The 26,540-nt window shown below is 31.8% G+C and overlaps 1 long non-coding RNA gene across 2 annotated transcripts in view; it reads left to right on the forward strand.

Moving 5' to 3' along the window:
* The window catches only part of LOC127071140 (uncharacterized), a 78,971-nt gene extending 59,713 nt beyond the window's left edge, over nucleotides 1-19,258 (forward strand). Inside the window, exons 2-4 of one of the 2 annotated variants that reach the window (XR_007784902.1) lie at nucleotides 15,664-16,205; nucleotides 16,314-16,508; nucleotides 16,619-19,258. This is a non-coding gene — a long non-coding RNA (uncharacterized LOC127071140). Of the gene's footprint in view, nucleotides 1-15,663; nucleotides 16,206-16,313 lie in introns of both variants that reach the window. The other variant, XR_007784901.1, reaches the window with a different exon arrangement.
* Nucleotides 19,259-26,540: the final 7,282 nt, after the last annotated feature.

Consider the following 26,540-nt stretch of genomic DNA (forward strand, 5'->3'; position numbering starts at 1 on the left):
ATCCATCCACGACTATCTTACCGCTATCCATAATTGTGATTTTGTAAGAACAGAAAAATAATTAAATTTATTTCTAATAATTTAACGACGTAACGTTCCAACGTCTGTAAATTAATGTTTTCCTAATGACAGCACGATCAGAATAAATTAATTAACATTCAGCCTAACATTGAAACTCATTCCTCCTTCGAACACTTCATAATCAATCCGGCAATAATCCCTTCGTTTACATTTTTCACTCGACTTTAACTCGACTTCCTGTAAGATTTGCCAAAATATATGATCAGAATATTCTTAGAATAGACAAGTTATGCTGAAAACTACCAATAAAGAGAATTAGTTATTGAGGAATAATAGTTTGAACAAGACTCATATAAACGTATCGAGCTGATATTTTTACATGGTATTCATATTCGTATATGTATCAACTCCACCCTATAGATTTCTTCTATGATATATAATCGGAAAGTGATCAAAGTAGATTTTTTGGATCCTGTTCGACCAACGTTTTTAGGCACCATATCCATATTTAATGTTGAAGTGAATGTGAACGTTATATTCTATGATCCCATTTTTATTCTTACCCTGTTAAATTTGATAAGGCTATACTTTGGTCAATCTTTCGATGAATCGCATTTCAGATCATTATTAGACGTTGAATCTTCTCTTAAATGGATATATTCGAGAATTCTTTCGGCCGAGGTCGAGATCAAATTTTCTATTTTGACTACTAGTCTCCTGACCTTCTGTATCATATCCGCGAATATAGTTATTTTGCCGATCAGTAATCCAATATCATTAACTACAATGTCCTTCAAAAAGAATAAGAATAGGATTGTGATTTCTTTATAAACCGAACAGACTAATTCAATGTAAATGTTGATAGCTCGTGAAACCGAGATAAAGATAAAGTTTCAATAATTATCGAATTGGATGAAGAAAATTTTTTCGACGTTTAATGCTCTAATCGCCAGTAGAATATTAGCTTACGTAATCAGACATCGGCAATTGAGCTTTTACTAATAATAAGATTAGTCAATGAGAAAACTTACAATATATTTACTCACTTATTTCTTCCAATCGTTTAATATTACGAATGATCATTATAAAAAAAAATCTCAAAGAAATCGATATCTAAATGTACTTGAATAATACTGTCCATTAAGTCATCCAATCTGTCACTGTTATCACAATAAGATTATTACCACTATCGTCTGAAAAAATTAATAATGTGCAACCACGTGTTTGAATGTAAACCGACTTTAATAATAATAAAAAGAACAATTCATGTACAGTTAGAAACTTTACAAACTCTCTTTAGAAAATACACAAATATTCTGAAATGTTCGCAATTCACATCTTCTTAGGCAGAGTTTCGTTGTTTTCCGTTGTTATATGTCAAATTTTGTTCGTGTCTAGAAATGACTTATTCGCTCCAAGATCACTTCTTTAGGCCGACTCATAAAAATATATACACATTGTTACGTGCAACCACACGTTAAACGAAAAAGAACTTTAATTATGAAAATGACTACAACTTGGAACGTTTGCGAGTTACGTCCTTTTAGGTTGAGTTCTCTTAGAAGACAGACACAATCCGTTATAATCTGTCAAAATTCTCTGGGCGTCTAAAAACGGCCTTCTAATTCCGAAATCACTCTGAACTCCTCTAGGCGGGCTCGTAACACTATCCTCCTTCTCCATAAAATTGTCTTCCCGACAACTGAGGTCTTCGTCCAAAAATCTCCAGGGTACTCATTGATAGCACTTCTTCTGCTTTTCCGCAAGATCCCTCATGTTTCGGAATTCTTGGTCCCAACCGTGAGATCTCTATGAACGAAAGCAGGACTCGTCTTTTGACTTTGCCTTCGGAAGAAAGTCCTCCTAAGCACTTTCTCATCGTAGGCTGCAGTACCACAGGCATGGAGAGGCGATAGATTACTATGGACCTATCCCATCCGATGATCGACCTGACATTCATCCGGAGCAAACACGCTCTACACAGAAGAAAAATCATGATCTAAAAATCTCCAGAAAATCGGCGGTACTTAGCGTAGCTCTCTTTTCTTTATCTCCCTCTTTTATTCCCGGACTACCCATTGATTAAACTTTTTCTTTCTTCCCTCTACTCGGCCCAGCATTCGTATCTTCTCCGAAACGTTTACTAAAACGAAAATTTTATCTGCCAGAATTTTCTAAAAATATATTCTTCTTAATTTAATGAATTTTCTCCCTTTCTTCCTCTGCTTCTGATCACTAAACTTGGTGTAATTAATGTGTACACTAACATTTTCTCCAAATCGCACCTCTAGTTGCGCCTTTCATTCTAAAAATGTTAATTTGGACAGATCTCTTATTGACTTCAAAACAGATCACACCTTTCCACGTAAGCACGACGCGAGAACTATCGTGACTCATTTCAATAATTTGTTTTCATGACAAAGTTAAAGTGTACTAAAAACTCCCTAAGTGATTTCTTCCTATCATAATTATTCGGTTTTACTGAATAACCTAATCTATTCGTGGAATTTTTCAAAAAATTTACCGCATCTTCATTCCAGCACCTAACGCTCAATTAGATTCCACTAAATTTCCTGTATTTCCCTGCACTAAATTTATTTCGTCGGAAAATCCTCCTTAGCTGGATCATTAATATTTATTCAATTTGGTTCCTCTTGTCAAATACTGGGACGAGTCTCTATCCGTTTAACTCCTTCGTCATTGCGCCTCCTCTCTTGCTTCAGTTCTTTCTGCTCTTATTTGAATTCCTCTCGGAGCTCTCGGATAAGAAGCATGAGCGTTTGTATCTCTTTTTTTTTCGCTTCTTCTGCTCATCAAATTCACTTTCTCCTCCGTGTAATCATGTTTATGTAAAAAGAACGTGTCCCGGAAGAAACGGATCCCTTTCTCTCTTTATCTAAGCAGAGCTTCCAAAATTGTTACATGCAACCACACGTTAAACGAAAAAGAATTTTAATTATGAAAACGAAAACAACTTATTTATAATTAACAGCTTTACGGATTTTTTTAAAGAAATAAAAGGATAATTCGAAACGTTTGCGTGTTACATCCTCTTTGATCGAATTCCCTTATAAGATAAACACAACCTATTGTTATCTGTAAAAATTCTCTGAATGCCTAAAAACGGCTTTTTAGTTTTGAGTTCATTCTGAACTCCTCTAGGCTGATTCGTAACACTATGTATAATTTATGATAATGATATAGGATTTTTATTGTTTTATAAATTATAATTTTATTTATAAATAATAAATTATAAAATATATTGTTCATTCCGAATTAAAACGAAAAATGAATTTTAATGTTGAACAAAAAATAACTTATGTATAATATATAGATTGAACTTTCTGAAAGAAAAAGTACAAATAGTCCGCAATGCTGGTGAATCACGTCCCGCCGGGCCGAGTTTCTTTTAAAGACAAACAAATGCTCATTGTTATATATTAAATGCTTTCGGTGCTTAAAAATGGTCTATCTGCTCCGAGTTTACAACGAACTCCGTTCGCTTGTTCTTTGTAATTGTCCCAACAACTGAGGTCCTCACCAAACGAGTTTTACTCAATTTTTTCTCGTCCAAAATCTCAAGCTCCAGGGTACTTACTGACAACACTTTATCCACCTTCCTGCAGAATCTCTCGTATTTTGAAGTTTTAGATCCAATTGCGAAATCTTCATCGACTAAAGCGGAATCCGTCTGTTGGTTTTCTCCCCAGAGGAAGTCCTCGAAGATGCTTACTCGTCATAGGCTGCAATACCATAGGCATGAGAGCTATGAACTACCATCCGGGCCTATCCCATCCGATAACCAACTTGGTATTCACTCGGAGCATAAATTCCCTCTGCCCGGAAGAAAAACCATGGTCTAAATACTTCCGGAAGATGAACGGTATTCAGCGTAGTTCTCCTCCCCGTTTTTCTCTTTTTTCATTCCCAGATTGCCTGTGGACTATACGCTTTCTTTCTTCAAGTATTCTTTCCATTTGGACCATACTTCGCATTTTCAAAGAAACGTTTACTAAAACGAAAGTTATTACCGATAGATTTCTCCATAAATATGATTTTTTATTAAAACAAATTTTCTTTCCTTTTCAAACATTAAAACAAAACATTCAGCTCATGACCCATAGCCGAATGTCCAAAATATCCTATCTAGTCCATCTACAAAATAGTCATCTAACAGATATTAGCCCAACCACGTAGCCCACCCGGGTTTGGCTGCTCCGCGAGGTTGCAATTGTTACTTCTCTTTCCGCTCTCAGAAGTTTCAAGGAAAGCTCTAACTTTACAGGTACTTCTTTCGCTATACAATCTTGAAAGTTTGAAACAAGTGCTCCTGCTGAGTACGCAAAACTGCTTTTGAATCTGCTGCCTCGTTGCACCTGTTAGCGCAGAAGCTGACTACTCATACCGGAAAACAAGAGTAGCAGATCTATATTTACACATCTGGCCTTTGCGCTATATTTAAATCATTCATTCAAAAACGTCAATCATTCACTCATTTTTCTTTGAATTTTCTAATTCTTTTTCCTATCACTTTTTTTTATTATTCGATCTTTCTATAAACGGTACTAGACGATCCGAATGGATGATTTTATTTCTTTCTTTCGAAGATTTTCCTATAAAAATATTACATCATCGATCTTCTTCAAAATTTTGTACAATCCTTCTCAATTGCTTTCAAGTTTCTATGTTTTTCCCTTCCTACGTTGAAGGTTAAATAATCACTCTTTTCGGTCTTATTCTAAATTTTTCTTATTCACTTCTCGATTATATCAGACCTTTATCTTGCAGGATTTTATTTCTCCATTCGCCCCTTTATGATTCTATGAATTTTATTTAACTTTTTGTAAGCATCGATTCATATGCGTAAGGTATTTTTTTCCTTCCAACCAGGCGAACAACCCCGAATATGAACCAACGGTATTCTTAAATTCCTATCAACTAGCATTTCTGCTGGAGACAATTTACTTGTCTCTCAATCCAGTTGCAGCTATTTTAAAATTCCTAAGTGAAAACGCATTTACTGAAACAATTCATCATTATCAAAGGAAATCTGTTTCTCCGTGAAAATTTTGGAAAAAGACGTAAGATACCCATTTGTATTCATTAAAAAGGCATTTCCATATTATAAATGCGCATCTCACTCTTCCTTTATCTTGCTGGGCTTTTCCTGCCGACTCAAACTGGCGTACATGTTCTGCATCAATTTTGTACTTTCTCTTTATGCGTCTATTTCGAATGCTTTCCAAATATTTTATTTACTCCAAAGTGTCCTCCCATTGAACTATCATGTGCTTCCCTTAAAATATCTTCTACTTTCGCTCAAGGAATAACAATTTAAACAGTATGAAACTTCATACTTAGGTGCTCCCATTTTCGGAACAAAACGTTCTTTCAATAAAAAGAGAATCCTAACACGTCCAGTATACTTTCAACGACAATTATTACCGAAATCTCTTCCAATCTGTTTTTTTTACTCTTTTTTTCGCTTTTAGAATAATGCTACTTGTTTCATCCTTTCGTTGCCAATCGCTCCAATTTCTGAATTTTTCGTATTCAAAAACTATTTTATCTACCAAATTTGTTCGTTCTTTCATCGTCCTTTGTTTGCTTAACACAATAACTACATTGTATCTCCTCACATAGTCGTCTGGGCAAATCATCTGCGTTTCCGTGTGACTTTCCTTTTCTATAGGTAACTTCGAATTCGTAACATTAAAGCCATCGGACCAATTATCCGTGCAAATCCTTAAAAGAAAGTAACTATCAAAGAAAAGCATGATTTTCTCGCAAAATGAATTTAGTTCCATAAAAATAATGATGGAATGTCTTGATGAAATTTACTGCAGTGAGCAATAATATTTTTCGGCCTTATTCAGGACCCTACTGAAATAAGCGATTACCAACTCTTTTCAATTTTGTACCTGTGACAGAACTTCTCCTATCCTACAACTGGAAGCATTGGTATCTAAAATAAAGGCTTCCTTTTACCCGAAAGGCAAGAATTATTGTTGACGCGAGAGCCTTTTTTAATTTCTTAAATGATTCCTGACAATCCAAATTCCACTTAAATACCGTTGCATTTTCTGTAAGACAATATAAAGATTTATAAATTATCGAGAAGTCCTTTACGAATCGTCGCTAATAAGAAAGTTCCTAATTTGCTTTTTAATTCTTGTCTCTAGATTCGTAGACAGTCCTTTTTCTGATATAACATATCCTAAATATTTCACTTCTCTCGAGAAAGAAATTTACATTTTTTATGATTTAGCTTCAATCCTGCCGCATGTAGTTTTGTGAAACCTCCTCCAAATTTTCTATAAATAATTATCTCATCTAAGTACACTAGACAAATTCGATTTTGCAAATACTCAAGAACATGTTTTATCAGTCGTTCGAATGTGGCTGGAGCATTGCACAATCCGAAAGGTATTACTTTAAATTATCACAATCCTTTTCTTACTGAGAACGTCGTCTTTTTTGTCCTCCTGGCGTATTATTACATTTCAATATCCACTTTTGAGATTAAGAGTCGTAAATTATGTGTTTCCAGACAAACGATTATAATAAAAGATTATCTGTTCGCGGCAACGTGTATGAACCCTTCTTTGTTACCGCATTCAATTTCCTATAACCCACACAAAATCTCCAAGAACCATCTTTTTTCCATATTTGTATCGTTGGAGAGATCCAAGGGCTAGAAGATTCCTCCATCACCTTCTATTCCTTTATATTCTCTATAATTTCACTCACTTCTCCTTTTAAATGAAGAAGTATCTTTCGAGGAACTTATGTTACAGGGTGAGATTTAGTCGGCTCTATAATATGCTTTACAAATCCGCAATTTCTCGCGATAATAACCTGCAAATTCTTCTGAAAATTTTTGGAAGAATTCGGACAAAATTCTCCTGCCCCGTCAATAGATTTTCAAAATTCTCCTGAAGAACATTATTTAAATTACTAGACAGCTCTTCTGTAATCCTCGTTACTGAGCTTAAATTCCCCATAACAATCTTTCCAAACTATTCGTCTAATCCCATCTTCGATGGAAAGTCGCATTCTAAGATACAATCATTTGCGATATCCGGTATCACTAAAAATAACTTCAGAAAATACTCCTAATTCTACTAAATATTCCACCTTCTCTTCGGACAATAAAATTTTTTCAGTAGGATAGTGCAGCCTCTTCCTTTTTAATGAGCGATCGACTAGTCTTGAACTTACTAAGGATACATCCGAACTTGTATCTAAAAGAAAAGTACACATCCAACCATTCACCCGTCCATTCTGATAGCTTCCGTAGGAAATACGAAGTGTTGTATCCCTAATATCTTTAATTTCCATTGTTCTAATCACAACTTTCCATAGGGATTTCACTCTCTCCAACTATAATGTCTGCCGCGAGAAAGAATTTTTAACTGCGTTAATGAATTGCATACAAGCAATTTTGTTTTGGTGTACATTCCAGATAAATAAGTCCTTCTCCGCTATCTGCTTCCGATTGTTAAATTCCCTATAATTTTCTGTATACTGAAATTTTCCTTGTATCGCATCTCCAGTTACGACTTTAATTCCGAAAGCGTTAATTCAGACAGTTTTTTTGCTGTCTCTAAAACAGATCGCGCTTTCCTACGTAAACACGACACGAGAATTATCATCTTCGCCGGCTCATTCCAGCAGTTTGTTTTCGTGACAAACTCGAAATGAGCTAAAAACTCCCTAAAATGTTCCGTTCCATTGTAATTATCCGATTTCGCTGAACATCCCAATCCTACTACCGAATATATCCGATCGAATTTACTGGCTTTACATTTTGACCTAAATTCATCCTTGGATCTAACGCACGATTTGATTTCGCTAAAGAATTTTCTAAATTTCCTATATCCATTTGCATTGAATTCAAAGTGTTGGCTTGACCAAAAAATCCTCTCTAGCCAAATTATTTATACTTATCCGGAACGTTTCTTATTTCAGGGTACCGAGACGAGCCTCTGTCTGCACAACGTGTTCGTCATTCGGTTCTCTCTCTCTCTCTCTCTCTCTCTCTCTCTCTGTTTCGAGTTTCTTCTGTTGTTGCTTGAGTTCTTTTGGAACATCTTGGACAAGAAGAATAAAGAGTCGTTTTCCTTCTCTCTCTCTCTTCTTCTTCTTCTTCCGCTTATTGTCCATCTTGTCTCCTCTGCGAAGCAACGTCTCTGTAATAGAATCAAAACCCAGAAGAGCTTCGTAAACTTCGTGAAAAACAAATTTTAACGTTGGACAAGAAAGAACTCATTTACAATATACGAATTTACGAACTTTCCCAAGGACATATTAATATTACGACACACTACTCGTGGACACTCAGTCGTGAAAAGAACTTTATAACGAATTAAAATAAAGTACAATTAGGTTAGAATGTATAAAGATATAAAAGATTATTGTTAGCATGCGATAAATACGAAAAAAAGAACAAAGTTACGAGAATCAAGACAACGCTGATAGTAATTACTGATACTCCCGAACTTTTCAAAATTTTGAAAAATGAATATTAGGACCTTTAGTCGGAAGATATGTACTCACTTTTCAAGACTCGCTGACAAAGTATAAAACAGCTAGAGTGCTGAAAAAACAATATTAGCAAAAAGGTTAGCAAGAAGGTTAGCAATAAAATCATTTATTTTTTCGGGATATTTCATTTATTTACGGGATACCCAAAACGGTACTATTAGACTAAGCAACGAATTTTTTGAATGAAGTATTTAAGGAGATCTGAAATCTATTCAACATAAAGAAAATTCGCTTACCATCCTCAATTCAACGAGGGTTTGGAAAAATCTCACGGAACGCTAGCTGAATATTCAAAAAATTCTATACCAGAAGACAAGAGGGATTGAGATGAGTGGTTACCATACGCAATGTTTACGTATAACATTTTATTTAACAGATTATGTCTCTCAGCTGAAAGAAAAATTAATACTGACAGATAGTGAGAAAAAGCTAATTCACAAAAAAGAATGGAAGTTAAAGAGGAACGTGATAGTACTTCTAGTAATAAAAGATACTGGTCGGATTTTACTGTACGGTCTCATTATACACTAAGGAAGATCTGTTAAGCTAACTCTTTAAGTGGAGTGAGCCTTTTGCGATTCGATCTCGGAAGTCAGAAGTAAAATTATTGCCCGATATCGCAAAATAATCCGCATATATATATATATATATATATATATATATATATATCGAATTAAGCCTTATATTATTTATTAGAGTTCAACGGAAAGAGGAAAGCATTATTGAACGGACAATCGGGCACTGTTTTTCCCCCTTCGTATCTCGAGATTGCAGACTGAATTTTTTCCATGTATGTGGTTATTTCGTCCAGCACCTGTGTTGGATATTTAGAGGTATATTTTCTAATAAAATTGTTTCCCTTAACAAGATTGAATATTTTTATCCCATTAATGCTTCGTCAATAAAATACGGTTCAATTATTTGATTACCGTATATAGCACCATACGATCTTATGTGAACACTCCATTGTTGCTGATTCTTAAATTTTCTAAGCCTATAAGGATTATCTTGTGTCCAGTAATGTATATTTTATAAATTAACTTGTCCACGTTTGCTAGCTTCATCCGTAAATAAAACATTTTGTAAAAATGAATTGTCATTAACCATTTAATACAAAAGCCACTGACAAACTGTATACGATTATCAAAATCTGTCCAATTTCTGACGAAGTGATACGCAATATGGATGAAACTTATTCGTATAAAGAATTCTTTTTTGGCTAATTCCACAATTTTGTACAATTTGTCGTGTCCTATTATTAGAATTGTGTGTTACCGTTTCTGATACAACAATAGTATTACCTGCGTTGGTAATAGTTTTGTTATGTTTACGTTTAATAACGTTAAAACTTCCAATTTTTGGAAATTGATAACAAAGCCTTTGAAACATATACTATGACGGTTGATTTTAATTAGGATATTTTTCGGCATAAGCAATATTGATTCTTGTTGCATTTGTAATGTACGCACCATAAACTAAAATCATATCCAACTTTTCTCTATTATTAAATTTTATTTTACACCTCTTTCTCTTGTCAATACCTTCGATAATGAAATAATAAAAAATCATGGAAATCGTAAATGATATTATTGAAGTAAGAACACGTGATATATTATTGAACATTATCGGATAAATAGCATCGTCTTCGCGAATTACTCGATATAAATCTTTCAATGCGATCTCATGTAACTTAAATTTTCATTAATGTTTTGTTAATTAATAGCTTGAGGACAAACGATGTTTAATATTGTTTTACTTTTAATAGTTTAATACTTTTATACTCTTTCAAACTGGTCCAAAAAAGTAGGATATTGCATTCAAAAAATAAAATTGATCTTCAAATCTCCTACATGCCTCCACTTATAAAAAAGTTATATATACCACATAATGTCATTCTTGATATCATATAATTTCTGTAGAAATAATTTTTTGTACAACATATAATTTAGAAGCTATTCGAGGTGATCGAGTCAAGTGCTTCATTCTGTACATAAATAATTCTTGTGTTAATTATTATTATCCTCTATGTTAATAAAATATTCTATAAATTGTAGAAATGATTTAGCAAGACGGAAATCAACTAAATTCTATTTTAAAACCAAAATCTGTTGAACAACAGGGAAATGATAGGTATTAATCGCTAAGATTAAATATTAGTACTTCTCTGTTATGAGGAAGTACATGAAAGTGTTTTAACAAATTTTCTTTTCCGTATGTCATTTTTTTAACTCATATATTATCTACAAAAAAAAAAAACAATGTAGGAAACAGAGTCATCCTGAATGTAGGATAGGAATAGTCGAATCATTATTAAAAAATATACCGTTACCAGGCTATTTAACGGAGGTATACCACTAAGACCGCACACGCAACATTGGGATCATTTTCTAGAACATATACACTTCACACCATCGAAACAAAAGCTACCAAGTAAAGAGAATATATATAAAAAATAAAAAACGTAATGAAACGATGTGGTAGTCCAAAAAATGTCGAGTTACATTACATGTACCACGTTGTTTCGAAAGATATCATTTCGAAAGAAGATTATTAATTATCTGCGAATTTTTTTAATTGCGACCCGCACCGACGGAACTTTAATCATAGAACAAGAAGTTAATGTTTTCGTTTTTCCCATCATAAATTAAAAAGTTTCCTTTTTTTTTTAATATATTCATGAGGCTTTCTAAGTTTTTGATATTTTTAATTTTGCATTTTTAGCATTCGTGTCAGGTTAATTACTGTTTTAACGTCGCCATTGCGTCCTTCGGTATGAATCTTGATTCTTCCAACTAATTTTTTGTGAAAATTTTCTGTTTAATAGTACTTTCGATTTATATTCCTCTTTTTCTTCTTTGAATACTCCTTCCTCGTTATTTTTCAGGGAGTGTTTCTTCTCTTTTTGTTTCGTCGGACTTCAGAGACTTCAAATTGTACGCAATAAACATGAGAAATTTAAGGGTCATCGCTTTAAAACGAAAAAAACGTTGTTTGTATATAGCTCTCGAGATCAGAACGCTAATAATAAAATATAAACAATTTACAGTAGAATATGCGATGATACTTGATACTAGTGCGTATATTGGCTTTGAATGGGAAATATTCTTTTACCTCCACATTTAGATTAGAAATGGTAAAAGAAATTAATCAAGTTGTATTCATAAGGCAAATTCGTAAGTTCGTTGTTATTAGCGAAAATGGAACGCAAAGATAGAACTACTTCGTTTCACGTACGCTAATTTGTGATTTTCTATGAAGAAGAGGGAAAATCATACCGAAAAATTATTAAACATAAATACAATAGCGAACATTATAAAACAATATATCGCTGAAGATAGAATAAAGTTTATTTCGCAGAAAGAATTCTATCAAAACGTATAAGAAGTATATAAAACTTCTTGATGTCGCGACAAACGTAAGATTATCAGGATAATAAAAAAGATCCTGGTTTGAGTGCTCTCAAGTTGACCTTAGAGTTATTTCAAGAAATAAGAAAAAAAGTACATCCTGACACGGTTCACAGAGCACTACAAGAACAATTGATTCAATGCTAGAGTTACCTGCAAAATGCCTGCATATAAGTGTATAAGTGAGAAAATGAGAATTATTTTCGTCAAGAAATATGTTTGCAAAAAAGAGGCATGATGGAAAGACTTGATATTTGTGAACGAAAATAAATTTAACATTTTTAGAAGTAATGGACGCAAAATGGTATAACGTAAGGTCAATGAAAAATTTTAATTTAAAAATCTAAAGCTAACCACGAAACACGGTAGCGGATCTGTAATGGTTTGGGGCTGTATTTCAACCGTAAGAGTGAGCGAAATAGTTTTTATTGAAGACATTTTAGATAAAAACAAATATTTAAACCTTTTAAAAAATAATTTGATAAAAAGTATTACACAGATGAACATTCGTGACAGTTAAAAATTTTATCAGAGCAATGATCTTAAACATAAATTTTTTTTTCAAGGATACTTACTATATAATTGTTCAAAAGTTTTGTATCAAAGTTTTGCATCCTTCACCATGCTTAGACCCGATTGAAAATCTATGGTATGAGTTAGATCGTAATATAAGAAAAATATCGATAAAATAAGAAGAAGAATTAAAAGTATGTTTAAGAAAGGAGTTAACAGGCGTATTGCAGCAAATTATTTAAAGAAAATTATTTTCAACGTGCCAAACGATTGCGACGTTATTAAACGAACTGGGAATCCAACCAAATATTAAAATTCTTATAATTTTGTTTATTTTTATTAACATTTTACTGACCAGTAGCTGTTGAAGATCCTATGCACTTTCCGATGCTCAATCAACTTATACATTGCTGACACCAACTCTGTTTATACATTCGCGGGCATATATGCGTTTTTTCTTACATCTACAGAAATGATATATCATACTTTCTAAAAATACGTATTATACTGTTCACTTTCTATATTGTTCTAATATTGTTGTTTTTGTGGTTTTTTTACTTCGACCACACTGGTCACTATATCTGTAAGTTTACGTTTTCCAAAATTTGATAGTCTTCCTAAATGATATAATCTGGATATTTTCCATATGAGCTCAGAAGTATTTATTGTACTAGATAAATCTTTATTATTTTCTTTAGGTTCATAATCTTCTATCCACGAAATTGCCACTGTGTGCAGGAAATTTTTATATGTAATCTTTTTTCCATTCAGAATTGCATATGCTTTAAATGAATTTAAAAGTGCAAAGTAAACAAAAAACAACTCGTTCAATCCATTTTTTGTCTTCCTAAAAATTGAATAATATGATAGATACTGATAGGTAATTTTTTTGCCATACAAACTTACAACCCTGAGACAAATGCTATTGCCAAGTAAGCAAAACCCCACTTAGGTTTACTTCTACGTACTAAATTTTAAGTGTTAACGGTAAGAGTTAACGGCTTCGTCAATTCACTCCAGCAATTGGCCTTCGTGGCGAAATCGAACTGAACTAAAAAGGAACTGACAAAGATAATTCGAGCCATCGAGTAACCAAGAAATCGTCTCTAGCCGGGTTCCTAATACTTATTCGACTTGCTAACTTCCGAAATGAGCTTCGAACTGCACATTCCGGTTATCGTTCCGTTTCTCCCACGTCGAGCTGCAGCCAAAGCTCCTAGACGAGAACGAGGAGCTGTAACTCTGTTGCTCCTCCATCCTTCGCCTATTGATTTTTACGCTCCTCCGTGAAATTATCTCTCCATAACTTTGTAACTTTTTAACATTATAATTTTTCTTGCATTGTTGCAGCTTTGTACACCCTATATGACATTTCACTAATATCTCCATGTATTTTAAATATTTTTCTTTGTCTTTAGAATATTGGATGAAAATCAATTAACGTTATCGCCTATTGTTACTGATGTTTCTAACTCAAAAACGCTATATTATAGTTCGTTAATATATGAAATAATATCAATTTATATGATATCAATACTAGGCTACGTGTTCGATGTTATTCAACGTATTTTGTACTTGTACAATATGCATGTTGCCATTTTAGCGTTGTAAAGTACGAATTTAATTTAAAAATGATATTCGTTTGTATCTGTATAGTTATATCATATATTTTAACGACATTTTTAAACATATTGTTTACAGGCTACAGTTATATCAACCATTTCGAGATATTCAGAAAGGCTTGATTTAATAAAATCGAAGAGAATTCAGTTGTATAGTTGACACAATAAAGCGTTTTATAGGAACCATAAAGTCTAAAAAAGTATTTATATTAGTGCAGTCAGAACGAGCAGAAAATCTAACTTCTAATATATTCTTTTATTATATTTTATAATAACTAATTTTTTTTTCGTTCGTGGTTGGTTTATATAATTAACAATTTTTCCCACATAATTTACTTAACTGCAGTTTATATTATCATGGTAGTTATTATCACCTACCTCCATAAGTAAAAAATTATAGCAAGACAATGCCCTTGCAATAATAATTGCGTATAGAATTATTTGCAATTACGTCAAATTTCTCAATTCTTTTTAAATAAACTTTTTGAAAATTATAAATTATAATCATCACTACTTATCAGAAAATGCTAAGTTTTGCTAAATTTTACGTAATTTTTTTTTCTTTCAGAAAAAAAAAATAAATTAGATCAAAGATTGCTATATTACTATGATTTTCTTTGCATATTTATTAAAAAGCATTTAAGATATTTTATTTTACAATTATTACATTACTATATATCTAATTTGTTTTCAGATGTTTCAATTGTTTATAGCCTTGAATAATACATACGAAATAACCAAACGAGACTGCTACATTGTTAACACTATATTTGGTACTTATATTAACTTTTATATGAAATTTTTACTGAGATAAATATCTATAAATTGCTGATAATTAATGCATCATGTTAACAGCAAATTTAATATTTGAGTTATTGCAGAAAGTATTTTTTTTTGCTACAATATATTATACTTTTCTTTAAGGCCAAAATATTTGAAAAAGAGAATATAAAATATATTACTACGTATTGAAGATTTCATTTCTTTCAAAAGACTCTCTCATTTGTATTAAATATGTAGATAATAAACACAGATGTACACGATGTATCAAAAAAATGAATTTTTTATATTATCATCGTTACTACATCCTTATCAAAGTTCGAGCGATCATTCTTTTCTTTTTTGTATGGTAACGTATTATCTATGAGTGTGCATCAAGTAAACGTTTTTGTCTTTAATGTATATATTATGGTAATGTATTTAACGTGGGCGTTTTGTAAAATGACTGGACATTGTATAGAATGCCCAATTTTTTGGGCAGTGTGTATAATGGGTAAATATTTCACAAATGGCTCGGATATGATGCCCATGGTTCGTTGGACAATGTGTTGAATCCATAGTTGACATTCTTCTATCTTCGTCTCTCATCACTGTATTCTACCTATAACTGACATTCTTTTACCTGCATCTGTTATCACTTGTCTCTGTCCTCTCAGTTATGTTTTATTTTATTTACCACAACTAATGACATATTTTTTCTGTATTCGAATTTAAAATTATATTATATTTTGTTATTTTTCATGACCATGACGTAAATGAAAACGTTTCATCAGTATTCCTACTAAAGCAGTTGACGGCGTATATTTAGAGGAAGACTTGACAACTGATGACTCAGAATGACTCATCGATCCAATATCGCATAGTGCTAAGAGAAATGACGGAATTCAAAGGACTATTTGGAACTAGCATTAACAACTGATGATTTAGAATGATCTATTTATCCAACATCGCATCGTACTGAGAAAAGTGAGACACGAAACTATACAATTGTTCAACTGACATAAGAAGGAGCTAAATCAAAGTCGCTGACTTTCGTCCGTTTGGAATCCATTCAAAACAATACAAAAAGGGCACATATATTATTTTTTTATTATATTTATTATTATTTTTATCATTTAATATTTATTTTCTCCTAATTAATGCATGTGTGAATAGAAACTGTTAAATTTTAGCATGTCAGCTGTAAAAGAAAAAAACTTGTGGCCACCATGAGATGTCCTTCGCCCCGAAACAGAATAACTTTCATTTTAAATATTTTTCGAAACGAGCCACAGTTTAGAGTTACAGAGACTAGATTTTTGCTACGCGTATTCAGGTAATATTCCCGTAGTTTTTATAAGGAACAGAAGAAACACCTGCAAAACTCTTTTTGTTCATCTTGATAACCAAAAAATTGTTATCAGTCCTTCCAAATGTATTCTAGGGAGAAAGTGGTAAAATTTCTTGGCTGTACAGTTAACGAGTTATATATAACCGTTAGTGAAATGCATCGAGATCGTGGCGAAGTTTCCACTTCCAGTAAAAGTATGGAGTTGTGAGAATTTTTACGGATGTTGATTTTTATCTACAATTCGAGAGCCAGTGCTGTGGAGTTCCAGACCTCGCTTAACAATCTGCTGTGAGGATCTAAACAGAAAATTCAGCGATTTGTTGACGGATATCACAAGAAAAACTTTTGGTGGAAAAATGGGTACGCCAGAGTTATAATGCTAGCTCATTCAATTTCAGAAGCATTCCTTGCCATAACGGTAACGACACTATAACCATTATGACGCCTCCGATTTCGTTATAACTCTCTTCGCAACTCTCCAGCAACGGGTGGATAAAATATGGTAACTTTTGGCCTTTTTAACGATATCATTTACTTAAGTATAAGAGTATGTACAACGTAAGTACAGCGCTTATCACCGCGAGTTACTTGATGCTTTGGTTACGGTCAAAAGATTACATAGAAGAGCGACCATCCGTAATTTATACTGATCTTTAATCTATGCTTTCCATCAAAGGTCGGATAAATACACGTCAAGACAATTCCGCTATTTAGATTTTATTGGTAACAAATACACCTTATCGAACAGGACAATATGGTGGCCAACACACTTTCACACATTGAGCAATGTCGGCTACAAAAAATTAACAATGTCACAGAAGACAAATGCAGAATTAACACGTATACTTAAAACAAACAATGCATTACTGCGGCTAAAAAAAGATGTTTCCCGGCGTCAAACTTTGAAATTTTCTGCGATATACCAAACGATGTACCAAAACGACCTGACTCTTCGTTACGATAGATTCAAAATGACAAATTTTCGATGTTCTTAATGGCCTCAATCATTCAGACAAGAGAACTACAGTCACAATAATAAAGCAAGTTTTTGTTTAGCCAGAAATTAACAAAGATGTTCGAAAATAAGCATAGGTTTGTATATCATGCAAGAAAGCAGAAATTTCACGCCATGTTTCTTCACCAATCGGTGAATTCATTGGCAACAGTGATTAGATCATAATCATGTCGATATAATCGAGTCATTAGCGATTTTGGAAAATTGTCTGCAGTATAGTTCTTGGTCACTTCATTAGGTAACCAGAGACTTCTTCAGTCGCTGATATTTCTGCCGAAATCGTGACCAAAACGTACCTGATTGGTTGAATAGCTAGATATAAAACATCGCCAAAAATTACAAGAAATCAAGACCGACAATTCGAGACATATGTGTTTAAAAAACAAAGGTCCGTACGAAGTAGTAAGTAGGGAGAATAGGACATTCACAAGATGAACGGAAGAGCAACGTGAGAGAGTAACGTCAATCGACAGAGTCAAGTCAGTTTATATGCTTGCCAATAATGTAATACCTGATAACAAAACGACACAAACGAGTTTAACGTCACCCATAAACTCTCCACATTACTAACTTCAACTCGAACACTGACGTATATCATAGATATTATATATATAGATGATTCTCAATAAGGTCAGGTAGCAAGCATGCTTACCGGACCATCTACACTTTAGGGATTTAACGCTATACAGTGCCCAAGGGGAGGGATATAAATCTATAAGTCTTAGATCTATAAGGACGCTGCTAAAGTAGGGTAAATAAACGATGAACAGTACAATATATATATTTACAATAAATAGTCTATATATACAGTGACTCGCTTTAATATTCAGACATCACTAATTTCCGACTATGACTGTTATATACATCTATTTATAGTTAAGTTAAGGAATTCACGTGTTTCTATCAAAAAGTACGCTTTTTCTAGTTTTTAGAAACGTAAGTATTACTTATTTAATTAACATAATTATCTATATAATATAACAAACATGGGCTATCTATATAATATAACAAATGGGCATCCAAAGCTACTTAATATTCACGTAAAATTATCAGGAAAATAGAACAAGATCCTGCATTGAGCGTTCCAAAATTGATCGCAGATTTATTTGACGAAACAGCAAAAAAGTTCATACAGATATGGTTCATAGAACATCGAAGGAATATATATATATATATATATATAATGGTAGAGTTGCTCGTAAAAAGCCATTTATAAGCGACAAGAATCGAAAGGTAAGAATTATGTTTGCCAAAGAGTATATTTGTAAAAATAAGACATGGTGGAATGATGTAATATTTGCTGATGAGAGATAATTCAATGTTTTTGGAAGCAATGGATGTAAAATAGTATGGCGTAAAGTCAATGAAGAATTAAAGTTAAAAATCTAAAACCAACCATAAAATAGGGTGGCGGTTCCGCGATGGTTTGAGGTTGTATATTAGCTGCAGGTGTGGGCGAATTAATTTTCATTGAAGACATTTTAAATAAATATTTTCATATTTTAAAAAATAATTTGATAAAAAGTGCAACACAAATGAACATTCACAACATTTTGAAATTTTATCAAGGCAACGACCCTAAACACTATTTCACAATCACCTAACTTAAACCCTATTGAAAATTTGGGGTAAAAATGGGATGAATTAGACCGTAAGATACGAAAAACACCAATAACATTAGAAAAAGAGCATTAACATTAAAAAAACGTTTGATAGAAGAATGGAAACGTATTTCAACCAATTATATACAAAAAATTATTGTGAATTTTTATTAGCATATGTTATTAAATAAAAGGGAAATCCAACTAAATATTAACATTTTTATAAGTTTGTTTAATTTTGTTAATAATGTGTATAAAAATATTATTCTCTTAGATGTCCGAATATTTTTGCGACGCTAGAATTAAGCATTATTTTGTTTATGTTATATTATACAGACAATTATGTTAATAAAATAAATAATATCTACATTTCTAAAAACTAGAAAAAATATACTCTTTGATAAAAAAACGTAAATTCCTTGACTCAACTAAAAATCTAACTATGTATACAACAATCATATTCAGAAATTAGTAATGTTCGAATATTAAAGCGAGTCACTGTAATTGCACAACAAATTTTTGTTCCTATTTTCACAATGGTTATCTTTCTACAAATTCATGTAACTTTAAATACATTGACATGTCCATATATTTTTAATTTTTCAAGTCTGTTTAAGAATAAAAAATGTACGGAAAAATGTACGAAAAATATTTCAGGTGGCGTATATGTTTCGTTCAAAAATTGACACTTTATCCGTCTCATATCTTTGTCTTCGTTTGTCATCTAATGGATCCTTCGATTTGTTTTATCCTTTTCGATACATGTGTGTATGTGTGTGTGTGTGCGCGCGCGCGCGCGTGTATGTACAAAGAGAGATTTCCTTCTTTGGTGATATGTAAGAAAGTAGTAATTGGTGAGTGCGAAAAGTTACTTAAGCAAAATGTAGCGTGGAAATTTCAAAGGGGTTAATAAAGAAAGATAAAGAAGAGAAAGAAAGAGAAGAGTTGAAAAAAGGCAAAAGAACCGTAATTAAGAAGGTGGAGTAGAAGAAAGTGAAATGCAATAAGCGATTTGGAGGTTAGATTCATAGTGATTGGCTTGAAAAAGATGAGAAATGAGGAAACAGAGTTGGAAGACGGCATTTGTGGAGGTAGAGAGAAATAAGAAAAGATCAATTAGGAAGAGGACGATAGTCTAGAGAAAGGAAAGAAATGGATAAGAAGTGGCAGAGAAGATGGACAAAAGGAAACCGACAAACATGAAAAAACTGTGAAGGTAGAGAAAAGATCCAGCAGTGGGGGGACTGCAATAAATATGTTAGAGGAAAAGGGATTAGAAAGGAAGAAGGAGGTAAAGATACGACAATCGAAAAAATTAGCAAGCAACGTGAGATTCAAGAACGTGTTATAAAGGGTCTTAGCCAGAGTCAAAGTTACATAGGTAGATTTATTAATATTTGGAATAAATAAAAGCTAAATTATGTTCGCGGTTTTCCTTTAAACCAAACCACTCCATTGATACCCGCAAGGAATTCTTTCCAAGATATTTTCAATTACCATATTTGTACGATGTTTATTCGGCAGCGCATCTAGCTTCTTCGATTCTAAATTGAAGTTACTTCCAAATGCTGTTCATCAGAAATGCTTCAAGATCATACGCGATACCTCAATATCTGATATATCATGATTGTTTAAACAATGTTACATAAATAAACAATATTCTACTAATTTAGTAAATAATTTTAAATACCTTTCTTGAATTTTGTAAAAATTTGAAATCTCAATTTTATTTAATAATTTACATAATTTTAGTTAAACTTTTTGAAAACTTATGGGTCACATAAATTTTTCTCGCAGATCATCGACTAACTTGCGGATCTCCAATTAAACATCGCTATCCTATGATTTTTAAGTGCGATAACTCCTTTAGTTTATGTTTATGCTTAGAAAATCTACAGAAACTTGTTTCTTTTGACATAAAATATCTTTCGATGTTTTGATCAAAAAAGGAAATTGAAAACAAGCATTATTTGCACGTGCTAATCTTTGCCTCAACAATACGTCATCTACGTTTTCCTTTTTATACATTATTGCCATGATAATTTTACATACTAAATCAATTTTATCATACTAAATCAATAATACATACTAAAATCAATTTTCCTAAAATCGTCAATTTGTTTATTAAACTATATTCATATATTATATGAATAAAAGATTAATCTTCGTTATAGTCAACAATACTTTTAATTTAATCATGTCATCTTTCAATCATAAAGATTGTTTCAATAAAATTTTAATATTTTGGATCCTAAATCTATTTACGGAAAAGGAAAATCTTCCGAAACACAGTCTGATTCAAGCATCGATAACTTTACTTACATCTCACAGTATTAGGATATGCGAACTGTTAATTTTTTCAGTATATTTGGTGATAAATTTCCAAGAACAAAAATGTTCTTAATAGTGACTTAATAGTGACCCTGAGAGAAAGTTTTATGAATCGCCAAAAATGCGCATGTGTGCGTCAATGTGCGGATTATGTGACCTAAATATGTAATTCCTTCCTAAAAAATTGACACTGATCAATTTGTAACGTTAATCTCGCTTTGATTAAACGATTTGCTAAACGATGGAATTTATTAGATTGGTGCATATGTGGTAAGAAGAATTTCCATTATTATGCGAAGCATAACCAGAAATTTTTCGCCGGCTTCCCACAAGTCACTAAGATGAGCCAATCGTAGAGTGATAATGTATCAATTCACATCTTCGCTTGCTAGTTCGTATTATATTGGTGTTATGTTCTTTACCTTTAATTTATTGTTTGGATCTACAAAAATAGTCATGTTATCCGAATATATTTGCCACACATTTGTCTCTATAGACAATGAACTTTTTTAGAATGGCTAGAAAAATATCCGTGATGAGATTACTCACAAGGATCGTCTTCATGAGAAGACACACTGCAGCATAATTTAATCAAAATGAAATTTTATTTCATTTTGTACTCGAAGTACTTTTGATTCGTAGAAAATGTAATTTTTTCTCGCTTCCTTTCATATAATGGAATTTAATGAAAATCTCTAGCTATATCGAAAACTTAAAAATAGAGGATACATTCTAAATGTTTAAGAATTACCTCTACGCTATGAACTGGCTATGCATCCTTAATTTATTGAGTTTCCGAAAATCTATGAACTCTTCACTTCTTTCTCTGCCCACCTATACGTCGAGTTTTTCGATACCAAACAAAGGGATAAATTATAAGGTGACTAACGTTTTTGTAGTATTTTTTTAGTATTTCTTTAATTCAGGCATCCATTTCGACTTGATGACAATGAAAATAACGATACTGCTTTCGATTATCTTTTTATCTTTAGTTTCTATGGAATGCAAAGTTAAACTTATATATTACCTGGGTCTCCAGATAATACGAATATATTGGAAAACTTTAAACGAACTGATCGAAATTATAATGTAGAATAAAAAAATAAATTGGAGAATATAATATTATAAATTCCAATTAGTTTATTGATAATTTATTGATTTAATAGGTTCGAGACGTGTATTTTCTCGAAAAAGCTCTACTCTATTTTCACTAAACATAATGCGAGAAATTGGAAGTTCTACTTCCTCTAAAGAAAATAACACGATTTTTAACGTCAATAATTAAAAAATTTTTCTTTTATAAAAATGGAAAGCCAAGAATTCCATTGGTTTCTAACGGAAAATCATCTCGGATTACAATCGGATACAATAAGATACAGGACCATTGCAGTTACTTTTCAATAATGTTTCGCAATAAAGAGATATAGAATTTATACGTCTTACTCTTCTCGTCAAGAAAATATCCCAGGTGTTATATCTTTAATATCTCAATGACGCGTGTAACTTTTTATATCTGTGACAAATAATTTCAGAACATTATGACCTCAAGATATGCGGTTGGAAATAAATCATCAATAAGTGTAAGGTAATAAATAATTTCTCAAAAAATTGAAAATTATGATAAAAAAAAAGTATCGGTTGACTATCATCGTTATTTGATCGCGATAAATGTAAAATTTTACATGTAGCTTTCAATTCGCATTTAACAAGGAAACAAATAATGGAAAAATTCGGTATGAGTGCTAATGTTTCAAGTATTCAAAGAGTTACACTATCGCGCAAAAATATTAAAAAACGAAAATAGAAAAGAAACCTGCGTTAACGATGTACCATCAAAATAAAGTTCCATGCTTTACAAAAAAAAGATTACCTCGGAAAAAGAATGGAGAAAAGTACTACGGTCAGACGAAAAAAAATGTAATTCGGATAGTCCTGATGAGTTTCAATACTATTTTTTATGACATATGGAAAGAGACATGTCAACAATGCGACGATAAATAGAAGGCAGCATAATAATTTAGGTTGGCATCGGTTATTTCGACAAGACAAGCATTAGATTCATTAACGGGAGAATGAATATTGTCCAATATATAAATATAATTAAGGAACGAATAAATACACATGCAGAACGAATTTCTGGACATGCCTTCATTTTTCAGCAAGATACTACATCAAAATTGTCTAATCACGTTTTAGTGAAAATAATATATCTATTTTGTTATGACCTGCACGCTCCCCGGACCTTAATATTATTGAAAATTGCTGGTCACAACTTATTTGCACCGAATACAAAAATGGTAAGCGGTATCAACGCGTACTCGAATTAAAGATTACTGTACATTGGGATATCTTAAATCAAAATTATATCCAAAATCTTTATAAATCAATACCAAATCTTATAATGAAAATAATAGAAAACGAAGGAGATATACTCTAAATAAAAGTATGATAAATAATTATTGTTAGGTAAAATATATGTTGATTATTATTTTGTTATTATACATGTGCTATCACTTCGTTCTTAGAATAAAACAATTTTTTTTTCTTATCCACGAAACCTTACGAAATTGCAACTTATTTTCAACGAATCGCATATTTTGAAGTCATAATGTTTTGAAATTATTCGTCACAGATATAAAATTTTACATGCTTCATAAAGAAATTAAATATAGCATACCTGGGCTATCTTTTTGATAAGGAGTGTAGTTCGTTTCATTTTATGCATTATTATGAATACTTAATCGCCGATTTTTTTATATTTATTGTTAGTCGGGGCTAAGAAATTTCAGTAATTTTTCGATTTTTTGGTGATAAATTTGATGTTGCACAATGGGGTGTGATCGAAGCTTGCTGTTTGAAAATTTCATCTCGGGCAGATTTTTGGCAAAGTGTCGTATATTTTCACATGTTAAGCATTTCGATTGAACTTTCGATTTTGCTCTGTCAATCTTATTTCCATTGTACAAATGTAAAATAAATTTTGATCACATTTTTGGAGTTGATTTAAAAAATGTTTACAGTTTAGAAATTTCATTTAATAATTTGTGATTGTAAATCTTATTTTAATAATGCAATAGAAAAACTTCTGAATCAATCGAAATCTAAATCTTTTTATGGGTGCTTTTTATCGAAATTTTAGAAATAATATTTACTGAAGTGCTACCGTACGACTAATGTTTAATAAGAAAAAAAATTAATAGAAAATTGATTATTACCGAATTATATTGAGATGTTTAAAAATTAACACAGAATTTCATAAAAACAAGCCTACAACTTGACATTATCATATATCAATCAATATCAATTATTAATTAATGAGAATTTTTCTGTTGTATATTGGATAACAATAATATATTGGATAATATATCAAGTTTAAATTTTGTCACTTTTACCCATATCGAATTCAATTCTTTATTTATTCTAATTCTTAGTGTAAATATAACACTCTCGTGTTACGTCCTATGGCGTAATTCAAGTTTGGTCAGTTTTTGGTCAGGCCGTAAAGCCTTTACCAATGATAGACCTAAAGGAACGTGAATTCGAAGATAAGACAGAGACAGAGATCAATAAGATGACGTAGAAGGATATCTGATATATTAATAATCTAGGAAAGGAGTAAGCCGATAGACATTGTATTAAAATAACGATTCCACATTGCTTTCTTATAAGTGGCATATCAAGGTGGTTTTTCGTCTCTCCGACAATGTTCAGTAGACGTTATAAGAAAATACAAGTGTTGTACTAATTGAAGACTCGTCAACTTTTGGACAGTTTTAGAAATTTATTAACATCATGATCGAGTACGGAATACAGATTATTAACTGATTATTGGTTTTACGAAATAACAAATACGGACTTATTATTTAATTACTGGCTTCAGAGTACAGAATACAAACTTAAGAACTAATCGCGGACTTATTAGCTAATTAGTGACCGGTTTTACAAAACATAAACTACTGACAGATTTTCAGCGTGAAAGATTTGCTTTCTATTGCATAATTATTTTACCAGTACGATTTTGATTGGTCCATGTTTTAATAAAAACGTTATTGTATCAAGATGTAAACTGTGATTTTACCAAAATTATGAGATTTTCTATAAACGTATGTTTGGAAGGATGTAATCAGTTAATAAGTTTATATTCTGTATTTGTTAAAGAGGCTAATAAAATTATAAGACTTTAATAAAAAAAATTAATGAGTCTCCGATCATTCGATCGATCCGTATTTTCTTGCAACGGCTACTAAACGCTGTCCGACTAACTCGGAATTCTCTACATTTAAAATAACCTAGAAATGTACAAACAGAGAAAAAGAAAAACAAATTTTAAAGGAAAAAAAGAGAATTTAATAGCGAAAATAATTTGGAAAGATAATTCTCAGCATTTCGCTTCAATTGAAGAAGTAAAATTATCGTTAACGATTAGCGTTTAAGGTAGAAAACTTGAACTTGAAATTTGGGAATATATAGACAAAGTAATTGTAAATAGTAAATTGAAAACAAAAAAGAAGAAATATACAGCCAAAAGGATGAAACATAAATTTTCTTGTAATTATTGTCACGAGAAAGGACATCGGTATCGTGAATACAAGTGAAACGAGTGAGTGATAAAGCAAACAAAGAGAAAATCAATAAGCGGTTAAACATGAAGAAACATATAGTGCGTTAGCTTTTTTCGAACTTGTGAAATGAAATTTGTTTAGATGGCATACTCGAATTCTTCAAAGCATGATGTTACACCGCGAGATATTTGGGAATTAAAATTTGGATGAAAATTGAAATTACAACATATACGAATATTTGAGAACATAACGTATAAAAATATACCTAAAGAAAATAGAAAAAAAAAAATAGATGAAAAAGCTGCAAAATAATACTCGTTGGTTATGAAGATGAATTAATAAACTATAGATGAAAATATCATGAAGTATATGTAAGCTGTTACGTTACCTTTAATGAAGCACACGAAGAAATGATTACTCAAAAAGAATTCAGTAAAAGGATGTTAATAAATTTGAATTTTTAATGATATTACGAATCTGTAAAAGAGGAAGAAATTTTCGAATTAGGTGAATCATCTGATGTAGATAAAGAAGAAATCTCCTAATGTAAACAATAATATGCAAATTGAAGTGCAACAAACCGATAGGCCATTGCGTAACAAAAAAACATTAAACTCAGCCAATCGCTATAGAGAGTTCGATTATGCATCGTTGGAAAATGTAGTATAGCAAATATATGAAGATCAAATTCCGAGGTAAAACCATAATAGCTTCTAAGTGAGTTTATACTAAAAAGTTGGACTTGGACGATAAGATTTCACGGCATAAAGCTAGACTTCTAGCAAAAGGATTCGCTCAATCTGAAGGAATC

This window comes from Vespula vulgaris, chromosome 20 (assembly GCF_905475345.1).
Source record: "Vespula vulgaris chromosome 20, iyVesVulg1.1, whole genome shotgun sequence".
In the NCBI taxonomy this organism is placed as follows: domain Eukaryota; kingdom Metazoa; phylum Arthropoda; class Insecta; order Hymenoptera; family Vespidae; genus Vespula; species Vespula vulgaris.